Consider the following 21,494-nt stretch of genomic DNA (forward strand, 5'->3'; position numbering starts at 1 on the left):
TTTCAAACTGAAAATCTTATGAAAATGAATGTTGAAAACTATGTGTGATTAGAAAAAATAAATACTATTTACTAAAAAAGAATAACTTAGATGAATTAATAAAATTCACCCTATATTGTTTAGTATATAGCAAGGAATGCTTTGGAAATATTCTTAGCTTTGGGGTCAAGATTCAAGGGATTATTATTTCTGATTCGCTGGGCATGGCAGACTAAGCCTCAGTATTGGCTCATTAAAGAGTTTACAGAGAGTCAGTATGCTTCATATTTCAAAGTGTAATTAACTCCTTGAGATTTCAAAATGAAAAACATCATAAAAATGGAACAACTAAAATACATATCCACTTAAATAAGACATAAGATTTTTTTTTTTGCTGGTTAACTTTAGTTGTGCCTGAATTAATTTTTTAGCAACATACTCAGGTACTACAAACACCTCCCTCCATCGACTGAGTTCTCTCTTGGTATACTCTTGTGACAGATGAAATTCGCCATCTGCCTTTGCTAGTAGTTACCCAATTTAGATTTGAGGCAACTGGAGGGAGGACTTATTCAGTGGAAGGTCTGAGATTGGAATCCCTTGTCTGTCTAGGTCTATCAAATCCCTTCTTGATGACCTCCTAGGCTTTGTGCCAAGTCTATATTTTTAAGCTGATGGAGTGGCAAACTGAGGCTGTCATTACATGTGCAAATGTGCACACTTATATGTTTCAGTACTATTTTACCCAAAGCTATTATGTTTGCTATCACTTGAATTAAGTATTTTACATACTTAAACTAATTATTTATTTAATGAATTTCTTTGATTTTTAAAAATTATGCCCATTGCAGCATTGCTCCAGGGATCAATTATAGAAAATGAGGTTATTGATTATAATAAAATAATTCTAGAATAGCAATTAACAATTTATTTAATAAAAAGAACAAATGGTAACATTAAATGCTAAATTTATCCTACACATATAGACAGTGTGCCTTTTCTTCTTTCTTAAAAGCATTTTCTAACTCTATTCTCAAAGACTAGTCTGAAAAATTGAGAGAAGATTGGGGAATGGGACATGGACATTTCTGAAGAATTTTCTTCAGAAGAGAGAAAAAGAAAAAGACCATAGAAATGGGAATCTCAGATATCATCCAATTTAACCCCATCATTTTAGAGCAGAGAAATCTGTGACCCATTGAGATTGAGTAACTTGTAAAAAGGCAGAAATGAGAAACAATAATAGTGATGAGATCTGAGCCTAGGTCCTATGGTTCCACAATCAATACTGTACCACACAGTGTTTCTCATTCTTCCCAACATTATCATACCTACTCTGAAAGTATAACTTGTATTCTGGAATCATCCCAGTGTCATACAATAAATTCAAAATCTTTTTCTGTTTTTGTTGCTTTGTTTTTAAGCAAGTGTAATGTGATGGAGACATATACTCTGTTTCTTCCTTTTAATTCAACTTGTGATTTTATTAACACAGTGCATGCCTAATGAAGAAATTCCTTTAATGTTTGTAAATAAAACTCTTCACAAATTGCAAAAAATAAATTAAAAAAACTATATGCAGTTTTAGGTAATATTATGACTAATGAAGGTCGGTGCTTTCTCTGAAACTCATAGTCTTAAGAGAGTTTCCTGAGACTTCTAAAGTCTCTAGAATGACATAGTCTGGATGTGTCTCTGTTGTTGTTGTTTGCCCTTCGTTCTGGAAGAGGACTATGATATTGGGAAGGTATTACCATGACATGCAAGTGAATTGGATTTAAGTGAGGGAAGGCTGGGCAAGATCACCTGTCTCACTTTCCCCTCCAGAGCCATTTGGGTCCTTTGGCAAAATATAGATCAAAATGACTGGAAGTGGCCCCTGGATGAAATGGGAGATCTTGACCTTTTTAAGTTAAGATCTTTCTAATGAACCCTTCCAAGATATTTTGGGTTTTACTGGCTAGATTTCTTTCTTAAGGACCAAGGCTTAAACCAAAATCAATCTGAATCTAATTGGCCTCCTGGGTCCTAAAGTCCCCTTTGGTCATTGTTTGGGTCCTGATTGACTCAAATTGAATGTAAATAGCATTCATTTCTGCTTTGGCCAGAAACCCTGAGGGTTTTTCCCTCCCAGATTCATTCATTCACTCATTTATTCATTTTTTTAAAGATTATTTTAGATTATTTTTAGGACTATTATTATTTAGATTATTTTTTGGACTAAGCAAAAGAGGAGATTCTTTACTTTAATTGCCTCAATCACTGACTGGATGTGGCCTCCGTCAAAATGAGGACTATTGAACCCCTTAATTTAAAAAGACCAGGGCTTCCTATTGCATCCAGGGCCATCACCAGTCATTCTGATTTATATTTGGCCACTGAACCCAGATGGCTCCTATTGCATCCAGGGCCATCTCCAGTCATTCTGATTTATATTTGGCCACTGAACCCAGATGGCTCTTGAAGGGAAAGTGAGGTAGGTGACCTTGTCTCTCTTAAATCCAGCTCACTTCCATGAAATGGCATCTCCTCTCTGATGTCATGGTCCTGTTTGAGAAGGAAGGCAAAGATCTCCTCTTTGACCTTGTCCAAAAAATGTAGGACTTGAAACCTAAAGGTTTCTTCTGAGTTCTAAGGTCAGTTTCTATTCAGTAAACCATTCTATTTCTCAATAGGATAAAAAATAAAAAGGAGGTGTGTGTTCATATTAATGTGTTTATAAAGCATAGCCAGCTTTGTAGTGTTGGCTGGAAAGGCAAGCTAAACTCTCAGTTTCTGACCTAACCAGGAACCAACCAAATATACTCATACAACTCACCCCACCCTCCCTGCAATTTCCCTTGAGGTCATTCTTCCCCTTTCAAACTCAGTTTTAATTTTCTGGGCAAAGGACAAAGGCAAGACCAGCTTCAAGGTTAAAATTGCTGTCACTTTGCCATATATTTCTTAATGCCTCACTCTATTATGACCATGCTTCTGTCTCCCAATGTCTTAGGAATGTTTGATTCCAATAATCATTCTCTTTTTCTTAAACAAACTATCATCTCTACTGTTGTTTGACTCTTAAATTCATATCCATCACTCTTAATCTGACAATCCTAACTTGAATTTTATGTAAATAAAACCCCAACACTATATATCTCCCTCCAAGGTTTTTCTTCCCTACACCTATTCTCCCATGTTCTTTTAGATAAAATAGATCTAACACTATTATGATAGTTATCTTTTTTTTTAGTTTGTGCAAAAAAGCAATCAACCCCACTATCAAGCTATCATTAAAGGTACAAACAGTTCTAACCCCAAAATGCGGAGGCTATAACCAGTAGAGGAAGAAGGGAAAAGGAGACAATGATTAGTCATTCCACTCTATAGTGTTACCTGAGCATAGGTGATAACAGAAAGTAAGTTAAATAAGAGAAGGGTGGACTGCTCTATTCTAAAAAGCCCTAGAGTAAATATTCAATATCAGTATCACTATTAGATAGAGAATTCTTTTACATTATAACAATAGGCATCTCTAAATTCCCCTAAGCCCTGCACACTGTTTTTCTGCCACTCAGTAAGGCTCTATAGACTATCTAACAGGGAAACTTTAGCTATTGGCAAGAGCCCAACTCCTCACATTTCAAAGTCCTGCATCTTCACTTTTCTTGCCATGAAAATCTTCTCCTGTCCCATTCGTTGTTCTTCCTGCTTCTTGCTCTCACTAGTTCTTTTGACCTCAAGGTCAAGGCAAAACTCTGAGGGGACTGAAGAGCAAGGTGTGGTGAAATCTCTGTTCAAAACCACAAGCACCAATCTCTTATATTTTGATTTCCTGCCTATAAGAGATATGATCAAGACAGTTCTACAAAGTAAAATCAGCATAAGGAAAAATATAGTTTTATTAGCCATCAAATGCTATAAATTCTTCCTCCACATCTGTTCCTTTTTCAACACTCACATACTCACCACCCTAGTTCAGGCCCTCATCATATCTCATCTGGACTATTGAAACAACTTCTTAATGGAATGGTTGGCTTGCAGTTTCTCTTTCTCCAAACCATTTCCCCTACAGCTGACAAAATAAAGCATCTCTAAGCATGACACTTCCTTGCTTAAGAACAGTAAGAGGTCCTTTTTTAAAACATAATTACTTGTTCTGACATTATGTATGTACACAAACATGCATACATATATATAATATATACATGTATTTATAGGAAAATGGAATAAATATGTGTGTCAATTGAAATATGTGTGCAAATACACATATTTCAATTGTCTCTAGGAAAAAATTCAAACTCCTCAGCTTGGTATTCAAACCCTTCATGACTTTGTTTCTGCTTAATTTTCAAAATTTATTGTTCATTGCTCTCTTTTATATACTCTATGATCCAGTCAAATTGACTTGAAGTTTTTTGATCTTGATGTTTCATCCTTCCACTTCTGTGCCTTGAAAAGTTTTCTATCTTTCATATCTGGAATGTACTCCCTTCTCAACTCCTCTTAGAACCAATCAACTTTTTTAAAGATTTAGTTTATTGTCTATGAAAAGCATTCTCTGATGTCTCTAATGTGTGGGGGCACTCTGTCCTCCTAAAATGTTTCTTATCTATCTCATCTATCTATCTATCTATTCATACACACACACACACACGCACACACACACACACTCTTAATGTTTTCATCCAGTGTGATTGTAAACCTCTATGGCACATTTTATAGTAGCAAAGAAATGAAAACAAAGTAGCTTTTCATATTCTAGAGAATGACTAAACAAATGGTGGTAGTTGAATGTAATAGAATATTTTTGCACCATATGAATGTGAAGAATAGAGAAACAAGAGAAAATATATAAAATGTATAACATGAAATTAGCAATGGAAAACAATATATACAAGGACTACAATTGTATAAATGGAAAGCACAATAATAACAAAACAACAAAAAGTAACATTATAAAATTATAATGACTAAACCTTAAAGAAAAGCTAGGAGTATTTATTTCCTTCCCTTTTTTACATTAATTGAAACTATGGATGAAGACTATTACAGTAATGGCAGAGCCATTTTCTATACTGGTTTTTGTTATTATTCTTTGTTATATCACTTTAGACTCTAGAAGGTCATGGGGGGCAGGTGTTGTAAAAATAACAGATATTAAAAATAAAAAAGCAAATTCCTTGAGGTTAAGGAATGTTCTTTAAAAATTTTTTTTCTGATCCATTGTATAGTAGATAATAAATGCTAATTGAATTGAATGAGATTTATTATAGAGACAAACAGCTATATTTTACATGTACATATTAGAGAGTTGTACATACATATACAAGTCTCTATAGTGAAAAGTGTACTGGTCTTAGAATCAAAAAAATTGGATTCGAGTACTGAATTTGCTAGTAAGTTGTGTGATTCTAGGCAAGTCCCTTCAGCATTTTGAAGCTCAGTTTTTTCATGTCTAAAATGGAGATAATAATACTTGTTTATCTGATGGATAAAGTTGTGTGGATAGGGCTTGGTAAGTCTTAAAATCATAATATAAATGTGATGTTTTAAAGATGATATATAATCTTTATGGTGATATTTATTAATATCAGTTTTTCAAAGCACCCTTCCATTTTACCTTAAAATCACAGAAGTATGAACCTTCTAACATTTTCCTTGGAATGTGATTCTTCAAGATATTTTTCACTTTCATTCTCTAGGACAGTGGTTTCCTTTCCAGTCCTACATATTGATTGGTCTTGTCATGCACTTGCTATGTTGAAAAGACCTCTGGGCTTGTAGTCAGGAGATCTGGTTCTGAATATTGATTCTGACATTATCTGTACCACCCTGTGTAAGTTCCTTCACGTTTCATTTGTAAAATGAGAAAATTCATCCCTATATTGCCTACCTCAGAGGGTTATTGTATGGAAACCGAATTCTAAAACCTTAAAACTCCTTAAAAATATGAGCTATTATTTATCATGTACTTCTCTTATTTTAAGGTTTGACATGGGGATTTGGTGTAATTTAAAAATAATTTAATAAATGCTTACCATGCACAAGGTTTGATGCCAGTTGCTTGGGGATACAAATACAATAATGAAATCAGTTGCTATATTCAAGAAACTTACATTCAAGGGCAAGATAATGCCTTTCTTTGACTAGAACAAGTAGTTCTTAGGTTCTTAGGATTATAGATTTGGAGCTGGAATTCATCTTAGTGATCATCTAGTCTAAGCCCTTAATTTTGCAAATGAGGAATCTGAGGCCTAGAGAAGTTAAGTGACATGTCCAAGATCAAATAAGTAATAAATGGCAGAGCCAAGATTTGAACCTAGATTACATCATACCCATAAAAGCATTTTCACAGGCTATGATTTTTAATCAAGTTTTTCTCTTGTTAAAATTTTGCTAATGAAACTTGAAGGTCTTTATTGTAGAGAGGGTATTAAAAGCTAACATGATTCAAACATTCTTGGCAAAAGGACATTAAATTTTCCTAATGCAAGGAGAATGGTTACTTTTCTACTGTTCCCATTATACTAATGAGGCAGTTTAGTGTGCTTAGTTGCATAATGATTAATTTAGCTATTGCATTATTTCCTTATTTCAGATTCAACACCTCTTAATACCGCTTGAAAATATATTTCTTTCTTTCTCTCTCTTCCTTCCTTCCTTCTTTTCTTTCTTTTTCTTCTTCCCTCCTTCCTTCTTTCCTTCTTTTCTTCCTTCTTTCCTTCCTTCCTTCTTTCCTTCCTTCCTTCCTTTCTTTTTTCTTTCTTTCTTGCCTGGGACCTTGCCTAGGTCCTTATGAAAAATAACATTTTCATAAGGGACCTAGGCAATATGTTAAAACTGTAAGTTTTTGATGCATTGTTGATTTACATTACTTGAAGGTATTTCTATACTTGGAGTTAGTTCTCTAGACTAATGAAAATCAAAGATCTGGCTTTTGTTTCCACTCCATTCTGCTGTAAAAGAAGTATCCCATTTTGCCTTTACCTATTTATATACATGTCACATTTTCTCATCTTCCTGAAGACTGGGATGATCTTCTCCTTCTACTTTTTCTTTCCTCATTCCTCATCAATCCCTAGTACCAATAGAGGTAAATTTGGAAAGATACTATAATGAGATAAGATGCATTTACAATTCACTAATGCCTACTCATCCTATGTGACTCATTTTCTCCCCATTCTCTTACTCCTCTGCACAAAAAATGGGGGTAGACTCTTATTTATTGATCACTGCCTAAAACACAAACTCCCCCCACCTAAAATAGGTGTTCACCTTAGCCATGAGGCAATTTGTGTGGAGAAGAACAATAAGGTGCCTCATAATCTATTTTTATGATCTAGTAATCATACTAGATTATGAGCTCCTTGAAGGCAGAGACTAATTGTAATGGTTCATTTTTCTATCCCTGGCACGTGTTAGATGTTCTTGAAACATTACAGAGATAAGGACTAGGTTAATTATTTTATTTGAAGGATTCTAGGATAAGAAAATTCCCTTCATCAGTAGAGATTGGCACCTTCTTTAATCTTAGAGAGTTACTATATACTAAAGTTAGATGACTTGCCCTGGTCACATTGCTAACAGTCAGAGATATGACTTGATTTTAGTTGTTCCTGGTAATGATTTTTGCCAAGAAATCAAGGAACAATTACAAAGGAAAGAAAATGTCAATTTACCACAAAAACCAAAAGATATGTAATACAAAGATGAATAGTGTGTATTAGTATGGTGAAAAAATCAACTGCAATAACTTTAGTGCAAGAGCACATCATCAAGAACATGTAAGTCTGAGAAAGGAGGTGGGATCATCATGTTGTCAAGTCATTTCAAGCCAACTATCATTTTTGAGAGGTATACTATGTATCAATCAACTGCACTAAGAGCTGGGGATATAAAGAAAGGCAAAATCAGTCTCTGCTCTCTGGGAGTCCACAGTCAAATGGGGGAGGCAATGCACAAACAATTATGTATAAATGAGACATATATATGGGATAAATTGTAGATAATCTCAGAAGGAAGATTCTAAGAATATGAAAAGGATAAGAGACAATGGACAGTCAACCAAATGTATCAATTATAACCCTGAGACACTGAAGAAAAGGAAGACTTCTACAATAAGAAGTAGACCTGTGAAAGATTTATGGTACACCATGTGCAAAAGTTTTTGACAATGAGGAGACTCTGGAAAAAGCACCCACCGTGATGAAATCATAGATTTGGCAAAATACTAAAGTTGAGTCACTAATGAACTAGACATGTAAAGGGGGAACAATATCTCCAGATGATCCCAGTTAAATTGAAATGAAGAGTTTGTTAGATTAATTAAGTTCCTGTCAGCCCTGAAGGGCAATATCCAGAACAGAAAAGTTTCTGTGGCAGAAAGTAAGTCAGCAAGACAGCAACAAGTTTAAATGTCAAAGTATAACATGAGTAATTCAGTGTCACATTAGGGGATCAAGATGCATGGGGGATAGTGGGAAGCATGAAAGGGAAAGATGCCATCTAGAGATGAAGTTTTTAAAGACAAGATTCACTTATAATTTTGGACTGGATGCTCATCCATTATAAGAAAGGTTTTATAAGAAACCTTATAAGAAAAGAAAGGAAATTCACATTTACCTTCTTGGGAAAAGGCTGAAATCCCCTCCTGATTCTACAAAAGACTAAACTTCCTCTGAAATTCAAGATTGTAGTAAAGTCTCACACTCCTGAAGCTCATTTTAACACAACTCAGTTATTTGGGATTGCACCACTTAATTTACTGGAATATGTTTCTCTAGAATATAAATGTCCAGTTGGCTAGCCAACAATGATTCAGGTTTTTACCACATTTCTCATATGAATGCTTGAAATGCAGAATCTTTTCCCTTTTCATTTTTGTATGCCCAATGCCTCTAATATTGCCTGGCACAAATTAGATACCTAATACATAAATGGTTAATTGAATTGAATTTCATTGCATACTGATTATAGTCATTTATTCCACTCTCCCAAAACATGCGAATCAAAATTCATAACCAAAAAAGAAAAAGAAAAAGCTAACCTTAAACCTCTTCCTCTTCAATTATTTGTATTTTTTCTTCATTGCACTCATCTTGAGTATTATGTTCAGGTCTAGCCACCACTATTTAAGGGCATTAATAAACTGGGTAACATACAGACAGTATAACTAGAATAGTAAAGAGTCCTAAATCCACATTACAAGGTAATACTTTGAAGGAACTTTTATATTTATTTAGTATAAAGAAGGAAACATTCAGAGGTGCCTTCAAGTATCTGAGGGGCTTTAAGGTAAAAGAAGAATTAGACTTGTTTTCTTTGACTGCAGAAAGCAAACTCAGTAGCAATAGTTGAAGCTGCCATCAGTCATCTTCTATGTACTTGATATTGTCTTAAGTACTCAAGGTACAAAGAATGGTAAAAAACAATTCCCTAAGAGTTACATGGGAGAAACAACATACAAACAACTATGAACAAATTAAGTCTCTAAGAGGATAAAAAAAGATAATCATTTGAGGGAAGGCATTAACATGAAAGTCAATCAGACAAATCCACCCTCCTTTGCATTTTTTATTACTTCTTTGGATATTCTAGATCTTTTTTTTTCTTCCAGTTAATGGTCATTTTTTGGGGTGGAGGGGGTAAGGTAATTGGGGTTACATGAATTGCCCAGGGCCATACAGCTAATAAGTGTTAAAGTAAAGTGACACAGCTAGTGTCAAGAGTTAATATATACTAAGTGTCTAAAGCCAGATTTGAACTCAGGTCCTCCTGACTTCAGGGCCAGTGTGCTATCTAATACACCATCTAGCTGCCCCAAACAAAACCATTCTTAAAATAATTTTGTTTTACTGCATTCACTGTCCTTTTGATTCTGCTCATTTAGCTCTTATTTCATTACATGTTATCTTTCCATGTTTTTTCTATGATTATCGACCTCATTATTTTTTATAGCAAAGTAGTATTCCATTACAATTATATACCAGTGTTCAGCCATTCTCTAATCAATGGGTATCCCTGAAATTTCCAGTTCTTTGTCAGCCCAATGGAAGTTGCTATATACATTTTCAAACATATAGGTTCTTTTCCTTTTCCCCTAATCATCTTTGGAAATAGACCAAGCAGTCCTGTTGTTAGGTCAAAGGTAGTTTAATTACTCTTTGGGCATAATTCCAAATTGCTCACCAAAATGGTTGTATCATTTTACAATTCCATATCCTCTCCAACATTTGTCACTTTCCCCTTCTTTCATTTTAACCAATCTCATAGGTACACAATGATAGATCAGTATTGTTTTAATCTGTATTTCTCTGATCAAAAAATTATTTAGAGAATTTTTTTAATAACTCCAAATTGTTTTGATTTTCTCATTGGAAAACCACTAGCTCATATTGACTGTCAATTGGGGAATGACTCATATTCTTATAGACTTGACAAAGTTATTTAGATGTTTTTAGATATGAAACTTTTATCTGTTAAGTTATATAGATTTTTGAACTAGTTTTCTTCTTTCTTTCTACTTTTCAGATATAATTTTGTGCTATATACTTTCAGTTTAGACTTGAGTACAAAGTAAGATCCCTTAAGAAATGTTTACTTTTTGGAGTTATGTAAAATAAGATCTTTATATATCTCATTGACATTTCCTTACTGTACTTTTCCAGGACTTAAGTCTCTTCTTTTCCTCTGTTATAAAGATTGGAACATTAAAGGAAGGACAAATTTACATAGATTTCTAGACTACAGCAGCTCTATCAGATTAAATGGTGAAACATGAGAGAGTCGATCTTTTAAGAGGTCAAGGCAGAAGGGGATTGTGCAGCCTGCTACTTATTCAGAGATATGGAAGCCAAGGAAATGAGATTCCATTATCTAAGATTCGATGGCAAAAACTCATTATTGACTATTTGTCAATTCATGAGGGGATTAGCTGCTCCCCTATTTGCCCATGCCAGCCAGCCTCATGAACTGGACTGGATTCCCTGGAATCCTGGGAGCAAACATAGAGAGACAAGATTAGAGGAACTTGATGGCTCCAAGAACTGGACTGTGTTTGGTATCTGTTTGACTTCCTATAGGCAAGGACATTCCCAGTGTTTATATGGTTCTATAACAAATGTGCTTATTTCATATGAAACTCATTCTGTGTTGCAATATATTTTGACTTATGTGTCTTTTTCAGTTTTCTCAATCTAAAAATCCCCAAATGCCAAATCATCATAGGACTCAAAGGAACAGAGTAATAATTGCTTAATCATGTAATTGAGGGCTTAGCACAAACTGTTTTGTGTGTATGTGTGTGTGCGTGCATGTGTGTGTACATGCATGTGTTAGAGATTCAGAGCTATAATTTCATCCATATAGGAAATTTACAGCATGGAAATAGTTGCCACAGATACAAAAAGGCAGCTCATTTGAAATATATAGAGAATCGGAGAATACATTGTGCTAGGAGATTATATGATTTAACTAAAATCTCATGAATGATATGTGTAAGAAGAATGTAAACTCTGTATTCTTAATTTTAAGATCAGTCATCTGTTCATTTCCTCATGTTTTCTAAATTGCTAAAATTCTTAAATTCTCCAATTTGCTGATTTTAGTTATACCTTCTATTTTGTCCTATGGGGATACCTACAGATTCTCTTCTAAAACCAAATAAATGTAAATGAATATTGTCTATAATATCTAGAGAAAAAGAAACAGTTTACCTAAATGTAGATAGTATGAACAATAGAAAAAGGTGTAGAAAATGAAATCAATTCTATTTCATTCATTCCTCCCAAATCCTCTATACCACAGCTCTTTCTCTTATTACCTATTGTACTTTTAAAGCTCTTTGTATCATTTTCACATGTGATTGAGTTTGTTTATAGTTTCAGTTATGATCCTTGTTTACAAATAAGGTAAAGAGATTATAGCATAGACTCATGGTAAAACATCTAGTTGGGGTGAAGAATTCAAATCAGCTTTATAACATAATCATTGTATTCCAGCTTGGTGTGGCTCCTGATAAGAAATAGTCATCTTCTTATAAGAATCCTAAAATGTCAGTGATTAATTAGTTTATATGTTCTAACACAGAATTTTAGTGACACCTGGGACAAATGTTTGATCTCTTTGCAACTGTTTAATCTATTACACTATTACGTGAAGAATCACAGATCCTGAGCAAGATTATTATCTTGCCAATAAATATCAATGGTCACAAGTAGATTCAGATGAGAGGATATGCATGATAGTGCAAAATGCAAAAGAAAGAACTTTGGCATTGAAATCTGAAGACCTGTACTTCAGATCCCAACTCTACTACTTATTAGTGGGTGATGCTGGCTAAGTCATCCAACTATTTCTGGGTTTTGGTTCTATATTTTTATGATGTATGCATCATTTACCGAAGGTGAGGTTTCTAAAAAGGCAATGTTGCAATAGTGAATAGCTTTCTGGCTTCAGTGTCAGTAAAACTTGGATTCAGCAAGCCATTCTCCATTCAATAAATGGTCAAAGGATATGAACAGATAATTTTCAAATGAAGAAATTAAAATCATATCTAATCATAAGAAAAACAATGCTCTAAATCATTATTGATCAGAGAAATTCAAATTAAGACAACTCTGAGGTACCACTTCACACCTCTCAGATTGGCTAAAATGATAGGAAAAGATAATGATAAATGTTGGAGGGGATATGGGAAAATTGGGACACTAATACATTGTTGGTGGTGTTGTGAACTGATCCAGTCATTCTGGAGAGCACTTTGAAACTATGAAACTTTGAAACTTTTGATAAAGGTGTATCAAACAGTGCATATCCTTTTACCCAGCAGTATCACTACTGGGTCTGTATCCCAAAGAGATCATAAAATGGGAAAAGGATCAACATGTACAAAAAATATTTGTAGCAGTCCTTTTGTAGTGGCAAGGAACTGGAAACTGATGATGCCCATCAGTTAGGGGAAGGCTGAATAAATTATGGCATATGAATGTTATGGAATATTATTGTTCTATAAGAAACGATCAGCAGGATATTTCAGAAAGGCTTGGAGAGACTTACATGAACTGATGTTAAATGAAGTGAGTAGAAACAAGAAAACATTGTACACAGCAACTGCAAGATTAGGTTGATGATCAACATGAGCAGCAGTGATGGACTTGGCTTTTTTCAACAATAAGGTTATTCAAATCAATTCCAATAAATTTGTGATAGAGAGAGCCATCTGTGTTCAGAGAAAGGACTGTGGGGACTGAGTGTAGATCACAACATAGTATTTTCACCTTTTTGTTTGCTTGCTTTTATTTTTGTTTTCTCTCTCTTTTTTTTGATCTGATTTTTCTTGGGCAGCATGATGAATATAGAAATATGTATATAAGAATATATATTAAGTATATATATATTTTGCAAGAGTGAATGATGAAAACTCTTTGCATATATTTTGAAAATAAAGAAATTATTAAAAAGTAAGACTTAGATTCAAATCCCACATACACTGGCTATATGATCTAAGACAAACTGCCTTACCTTTGTGAGTCTTAAGTTGCTCATTTTGAGATGTAGTGCTAACTTCACAGGTTTGTTCGGAGGCTCAAATGAGATAAAGTTCTTTGTAAATTATGGATTATCTTTTACATGTTTTTTTTTTAATTTGGAGCCACAATTTCATTAATGCAATGATAACAAAAATCTATATTTACATAGAGCTTATTATGTGCCATTCAACATATTAAAGCACCTTTTCCATTTCATTCTTACAACAACCCTGGAAGGCAGATTTTTATTCATTCATTCATTCATTCATTTATTTATCCCCATTTTATAAATGGGTCACATAGTAAGGATCTGAGTTCAAATTTGAATTCATGACATTGTAGGGCATTTCTGGGTAAGGACTTTCTCTACCAATGTAGATTCACATTTCTTTGCAATTCAGACTTAAAGAGTAGACTCGGTAGAGACAAATTTAATAAGTTGATCAGCATTAGACATTTGACATAAATCAAGATTCATACTTGAACCTGGATCTTTTTGTCTCTGAGGCCACTTTTTTATCCATCATTTCCATGCTGCTAACTTTTGTTATAATTATCTTCCCCTTTGATAGCCAGCATATAGTTGTAAATAGGTTATTGTTAGAGTAAGCTTTACCAGTAAACAAAGTTAGCAAAAATAAGGGGAGCAGACTTATTGGAAGGAAATAACTGATTCGATTAAGCTAATTCTGAGCACCATATTTTGCCTTACTGTATCTCTGACAGTACAATCCTTTTAGCACAAAATAGATCACATGGCAGCCCTTGAGTTATGTGTAACCATAGTGAAGCCAAATGCATAATACTCAGTTGTTGGCTGGTAACTGTTTCTAATAACAGAGGAGCTGCTGGCAGTGGAGAATTTTCAATGCAGGTCTCACAGAAGGGTGGTAAACTGGTACAAACAATATGATTGCCCAGCTCAGTGAGGGGCTTCTTTTCCCTCTATCATCCCAGAACAAATCTGGCTCTCTATCCTGGCCAAATATGGTCAGAGAATGTGTGGGCTTGGCTTCCCAATACCTTTTGAGAATGGATCTTATGCTTGCCCTATCCTTTATTCCATTCCTGCTCCCTGTTTCCTATAGACCTAAGATCCCCTTTCAGTAGGGACTGCCAGGAATTAGGAGTTCCAAGATAGAGAAGAATAAAGGGTAGGTTGAGACCCCCCAACTGATTTTTGGCAATTATAATCTATTGCATCATCTATCTTCACAGGGCAATTTTCCTCATATTTTCCCTCTATGTCTCTTTTCATCAAACCAAACTGGCAGAATTAAAAAAAAAAAGCTTCTGAGAAAAGGATAAAAAGTTTCATAATGGGATTTGAGAGTCTGGGCAATCAAGCCATTAAAAAAAATTGGCTGCCAAATAGCTCACTCAGATGACACCAGGCATATTGCCTAGTGAACTTTGGATGAATAGGCATTTGAGACTGTCTGGGCCTGATTTCCAGATCCTACTTTAAGGAGAGAGTCTGGAGTAGACATGAGGAATATAGCAAAACTGAGCCATGTGTGTTAGCTTGGACTCTGGAGGTGGTCTTTATTGGTTTGCCAGAATTAGAGTATAGAGGAACGCCCACCAACCTTCTCCCACAAGGGCAAGAGAACAGACACCACCAGAAAAGAACTGAAGCCAGCTAAGTGATGGTGAACAGATTTCTGTAATGAAGGCAGCCACATTGTGTCAGCTTCCCAGACACAGGAAAGGTGGTAATATTTAATTTGGTTCAATCCAATTCAACAAGCATTTTTGAATTGCCTATTATGCCAGGACATGTACTAGGAATACAAAGATGGAAAAAAAAATGAGTTCCTGCCATCAAGGAGCTTATATTCTTTTGAGGTTGGAAACAACATGTGCTTTTAAAATGAATTAGAAAACAATTTCTAGAGGAAGGGAAAAGGGTTTTATATGAATGGCAGTGCTAACAATGAAACAGGAGCATCAGAGTGTGTAACATACAAGTCAGAAAAAAATGGGATAGTGAAAAGTAGCTGAGGCAGACTTTGAACTCAGGACTTTTTAATTCTAGTCCCAACACACTAGCTATTGCATCACTTAGCTACCTGATAAATATGAGGAAGCGGGTCTAGCCAGCTTACTATTCAGAAGCCCAAGGAGCTTCTCAAAATTCCTAATTTCCTTCAAAGATATATTTTTGCATTGTTTTCTACAATACAGAATTTTTTTCTGGTTACCTTCCAGATGCTATTGCATATACCTCCAAATTACTTTGTATTTTGTATATTTCCTGTTAATATTTGTATTCTACTCTTTCCTCCTATGGAATTTAAGCTGCTTCAGGGTAGTAATTTTCATTTTTGTCTTCATGTACTCAGTGCCTAGGATAGCCTCTGACACATAGTAGGAGCTTAAAAGATGCTTATAGATTGATTGCTCAATCAGAAGCACAGGGCCATGGATTGCCATGTCCTCTATAACAGTGATGGTAATATTGATATTGGGAAAGGATTGTCAATTATGATGACCTGGGGATTAATGGAAACGAGAGACACATTTGAGGGACTCAGCTGTAACTAGGTCGGTTCAGATAGACATTAAGACACATTCTATCACTGACTTGATAGTGATTCCAGGTAATTCCAGGATAGAGTTAGAAAAGTTACAAAGGAGGTCTTGCAGATGGCAACTTGTTGGAAACTGAAAAAAAATAGGATAATCTCTTTAGACAATGGGGCCAGTCACCACCTGTTCATTACTACAGACTTCATGACTATACAGTCTCTGCCAAAGGCACAACACTGCTCTCTCCCTTTTGATACAGTATTCTATTTTGTAATTGGTATTGACTGGCAATCTGCCTGAATAATTTGCTCATATTACTTGGGCTAGTGACATCATTACTATCTTTTACTAATGCATTGATGTTCAATTTTCTACATCAATTGACCAATTTTGAGTCATATCCTTTGTTTTCACCAAGTGCTACCCGAGTTAGCAATATCTACCTTTTCTTTGAACTCACCTCTTCCTGAAGTAACATCATAGCTGATAACTTTTGCCTTGTGGTTGGGTCAGTTGAACATACAAATTACTATACTTGACCTAAGGAATCCTTATCATATTTGTGATTTATTCTTTGTTGATCACAGCCCATCTATAGAAAGTTAACTTCATTCCATCTATATTTCTTCCCTTCACTTGAGCTGCTTCTATGAAAGTATCTTATGCCACCATTCAGAGAAGAGCTCACCTGTTCTGAATAGGGAATATCCTCTCTTTTCTGCAAACCATTTGTACTGATATTTCTCTCTTTAAGGCAAAGGTCTTATCTTTTTCTGTGACACAGATTCCTGTTTTCAAAATATTGTAAAATAAAATATCTACATTTATAAATGAAATCAATTATATTGAAATTATCAAAATGTTAAAATGAGTTATCAAAATATTTGAGTTAATGAGCCCAAAATTAAGAATCCCCTTTTTAAGGAAATATAATATGTGAAAATTCAAATTTACAGAAAAAGAAAAAATAATTGACATGTTAGTTTTGGGGAGCTCATTCAAAAATAATTAATAGATTTTTATTTACAAGTTATATGTATGGGTAATTTTACAGCATTGACAACCTTTTGTTCCAATTTTTCCCCTCCTTCCCCTTGCCCCCTCCCCTAGATGGCAGGATGACCAATACATGTTAAATATATTAAAGTATAAATTAAATACAAAATAAGTATACATGTCCAAACTGCTATTTTGCTGTACAAAAAGAATCAGACTCTGAAATATTGTACAATCAGTCTGTGAAGGAAATCAAAAAATGCAGGAGGGCAAAAATATAGGGATTGGGAATTCAATGTAATGGTTCTTAGTAATCTCCCAGAGTTCTTTTGCTGGGTGTAGTTGGTTCAATTAATTACTGCTCTATTAGAACTGATTTGGTTCATCTCATTGCAGAAGATGTCCAGGTCCATCAGAATTGATCATCATATAGTATTGTTGTTGAAGTATATAATGATATATCCTGGTCCTGTTCATTTCACTCAGCATCAGTTCATGTAAGTCTCTCCACCAGGCTTTTCTGAAATCATCCTGTTGGTCATTTCTTACTGAACAATAATATTCCATAATATTCATATATCACAATTTATCCAGCCATTCTCCAATTGATGGGCATCTATTCAATTTCCATTTTCTGGCCACTACAAAGAGGGCTGCCACAAACATTCTTGCACATACAGGTCCCTTTCCCTTCTTTAGTATCTCTTTGGGATATAAGCCCAGTAGTAACACTGCTGGATCAAAGGGTATGCACAGTTTGATAACTTTTTGAGCATAGTTTGGGGAGCTCATTTTTACACAAAGGAAGGTATGAAGAATATGTTTTAGAGTAAGAAGTGTTTATTGTAGTCAAATAGCAGCAATATTCTATCAATCACTGCACATTATATACTTTTTTTGTTTTTAGCTCACAGTCATTTCTAAATCCTCCAGAATTATACCCACCCTAGTAACAAACATAACCAATAAAAATAATTGATATTATTTTTTGATGCAATGGCTGCATCTGGGAATGTATGCACAATTATTTTTAAAAATAAAATTCTGATATCTTGTTTTTATTCATCTATATTTTCTTTTTGCCTTTCTTCTATTTTCTTTTTATTCTGAAGTTACTAAACACCAACTAAAATAAACATAAAATACATGTGGAACAAAAGGAGACAATTGTATATGAGACTGTGAATCTCTTACCACAGTTTTTCCTAAAGAATCATTCCTAATTCTCGTCTCCCCACTCTATGTAGAGGAAGAAGTTACATTCTATCTTCTGTCTCCTGGGACCCAAGTTGGTCATTACAATTACTTAGAGTTTAGCTTCCTCTCAGATATCTTTTCATTTTTTATCACTCTGAATTTGAGTAGACAAAGGATGGATTCATCAAGAAGTAAGCATGTTTACTTTGTAAAGGGAAATGTTTTTACAAACAGCAGTTGGAGAATATGCCACTAATGAATGGAGGATTTGGGGGATTCTCATATGAGTCAATTTAGCTTCATTTTATTCCACAGCCATAGCTGATTTCACTAGGACTAGCCATCTGATAAATAAATGATAAACAAAAGATGAGTCAAAAGAGATGACCTTTTGATATGGATGATTAGCAAAATGCAAATATATTACAAAGCATTCCTCAATCAATCCATTCTATTCCGATATTTTCCTTCTCTTAACTCCTACTTTTTGGTTTTGCTTTTCACCATATATCGATTTATTCACCGATTAATAATAGTGTATAAAGTACTAGTGGGCAGGGATCATAGAGACAATTTACAGTGAGAAAAGACCTTAGCAGCTATCTAATTGATAAGCCATTATTTTTTGTTTTAATATTTTAAAATTCTGAAATTAAATGCTTAATAAAGCCAGCATATAAATTATAAAAGAGAAATGAGGAGATTGTACCTAAAATTCTTGTTGTCTATTATGTAGAGCTTGTTTTTTTTTTTTAATAGGCATATAATACTTTCAACTTATAACTTCCAAAGGTGTTTGACTTGTCAGTGATTCTTTCTGGATTTTCTTATATTTTCTTTTTTTTTTTTTTTTGGTTAAAATTTAGGTCTCTACTTAAGCTTGTTTTTTTATCAGAGATCTTAATCGCCGAAAAGGAAATAGAAGTACCTGCAAAAGAATTGCCAAAGAAAAAGAATCCTGGATTTGTTAGATTTATAGGTGAATTCTATCATACTTTTAAAGAACAATTAGAACAAAGTCTTCACAAATTATTTTCAAAAATTGAGAAAGAAGCATGCTACCAGAATCCTTTTGTGGGACAAATATAGTCCTAATACCTAAACTAGGAAAAGAAAGCTATAGATCAACATCATTAATGTACATTGATTCAAAAAATTTAAACAGAATCCTACTAAACAGACTATCTAAGGAAGCATTCCTCATGATCAAGTGTGATAAATAACAATAATAATATTTGTGTAGCAATTACTATATGCCAGGTACTATGCCAGGTGCTTTACAAATATTATCTCATTTTGATCCTCACATCTAACTTAGGGGATAGGTGCTATTGTTATCTTCATTTTATAGTTAAGAAAACTGGGGCAAGTTTAACAACATGGCAAAGGTAACACTAATCATTAGTATTTGAGGCTAGAATTGAATTGAGTTCTTTCTGACTTTTAGCCTACTGCACCATCCACTGTACCAATAGCTACAGTATTGTCTGTGAACAAATAAGTTAAGCTTTTCAGACTCCATGCTATACCATACTCATGCTTTATGAGTGGTTATGGCAGAGCTTTTGACCTGGGACATCTGTGTACTGATGGGTAGCTGCCTTACCTGGTCTTCTTTTTCAGTCAGACCATAGTCATGCCTCAGTTTCCTTTTCTAGTCTTTTAGTTACTCTGTTTTGTCTTTCTGGAATCATGATCAAATCAACTTTATGATGGCTCCTGGAAAGGATACATCATACTTCTCTGTACTCTACTCATCATATTGGCAACTTTTTAGGCTAAAATATCCTTTCCTGGTTGTCAGTTTTATATATGTTGTCTCTTCCATTAGGATTAAGCTTTCTGAGGGCAGGGACTATTCAATTTTTGAATTTGCAAACCCGGCCTTCACTCAAAGCACTTGGCACATAACAAGTACTTAGTAAGTGCCAGTCTTTTGATAATGAACCTTTCAAAACTAGGTAGGCTGATGGTGAGGCATTCATCATCAGTCAGGTCCATAGTTTACTAAGAACTTCCAGAACTTTAGAGAAGCCTGAGTCACTCTATGATGATACATTCGCACAACAGAAATTAGAATTGTAGTGAAAGAACAGTATTTCATTTTAAAAAATGCCAAAGCACTAAAAATATGGTAAAGACAACAAAAATAAAAGGAACTCTAGGTGAGTTGGTACACTGAAAGAAAATTTCATGAAAGAAATATAGACTGAGCTGGGTCTTATAGGATGAGCAAGTAGAGGAGAATGAAGAGGACATTCTAGGCAAAAGGAGATAATGGTATGAACAAGAGTGCAGAAATAGGAATTTAAAAAGTAAGAGAAGAGAGAAAAAATAAGTGGGTACTTTTTTAGGAATGGGATAGGGTGGCACATATTAGGCAACAGATGATAACCTTTTCCCCAGAAGTGGAATCCTTACCTCTACACCTTATCTCCTGAAAAGGAGAGGGATATGGAAAACCCTGAATAAAAGCAGAGGAGTATAAAATCAATTGCCAATGAAATAGGCTGAAAGAGACATTAAAAGGGAGAGACTCTCAGTCTCTTTTCTCCCTTGGGTGTCATGATAACTTCTTCTTCTTAGTGACTTCTCTTCTTCTCTCCTCTCTCCCTCCCTTTTCTCCCACTCATCCTTAATTTCTGCTTAGATTTGGTTCTGCTTCTTTCTTTCACAAGCTGACAATGTTGTTTTTCCCTTTGGGTGTTATCAGGTTAGTCCCACTATTGGCATATTAAGATTCAGTCTATATAGCCAACCCAACACAGCCAGATAGTAGTTAAATCAGGTATAATTCATTTGGTCATTAGCTTGCTTTTACATGACTAATGATTATAATTCTAGATCTAGCATATGCTTATTGGCCTAATCTCCTCAAGAAGAAGTATGTATTTATCAACAGAGTAGACTCTATTTATGAAGAGTCTTAAAAGCTAGGCAGAAGAGTTTAACTTTGATATAGTAGGAATTTGGGATCAATTGAAAATTCTCCAGCACTAAACAGAAAGTCATAAAAATGAAAGCTTAATTTGGTTAACTTGTTATGTCTGTTTCCTCAATTCAGGATGTAGCAGTTTCACCCTCATGGGCTTTCTAAGGAAGGAAATGGAAAATTAAGAGAGAGAAGAGGAAAGAAATGGTGAGGAGAAGAGAAGAAGAAAGAAAAATGAAGATGAGAGAAGGAGAAAGAGGGAAGAAGAAGATGAAGAAGAAGAAGAAGGAGAAGATGAAGGAGAAGGAGAAGAAGAGGAGGAAGAGGAGGAGTGAGGGAGAAGA

The sequence above is a fragment of the Sarcophilus harrisii genome, chromosome 2, assembly GCF_902635505.1.
Source record: "Sarcophilus harrisii chromosome 2, mSarHar1.11, whole genome shotgun sequence".
In the NCBI taxonomy this organism is placed as follows: domain Eukaryota; kingdom Metazoa; phylum Chordata; class Mammalia; order Dasyuromorphia; family Dasyuridae; genus Sarcophilus; species Sarcophilus harrisii.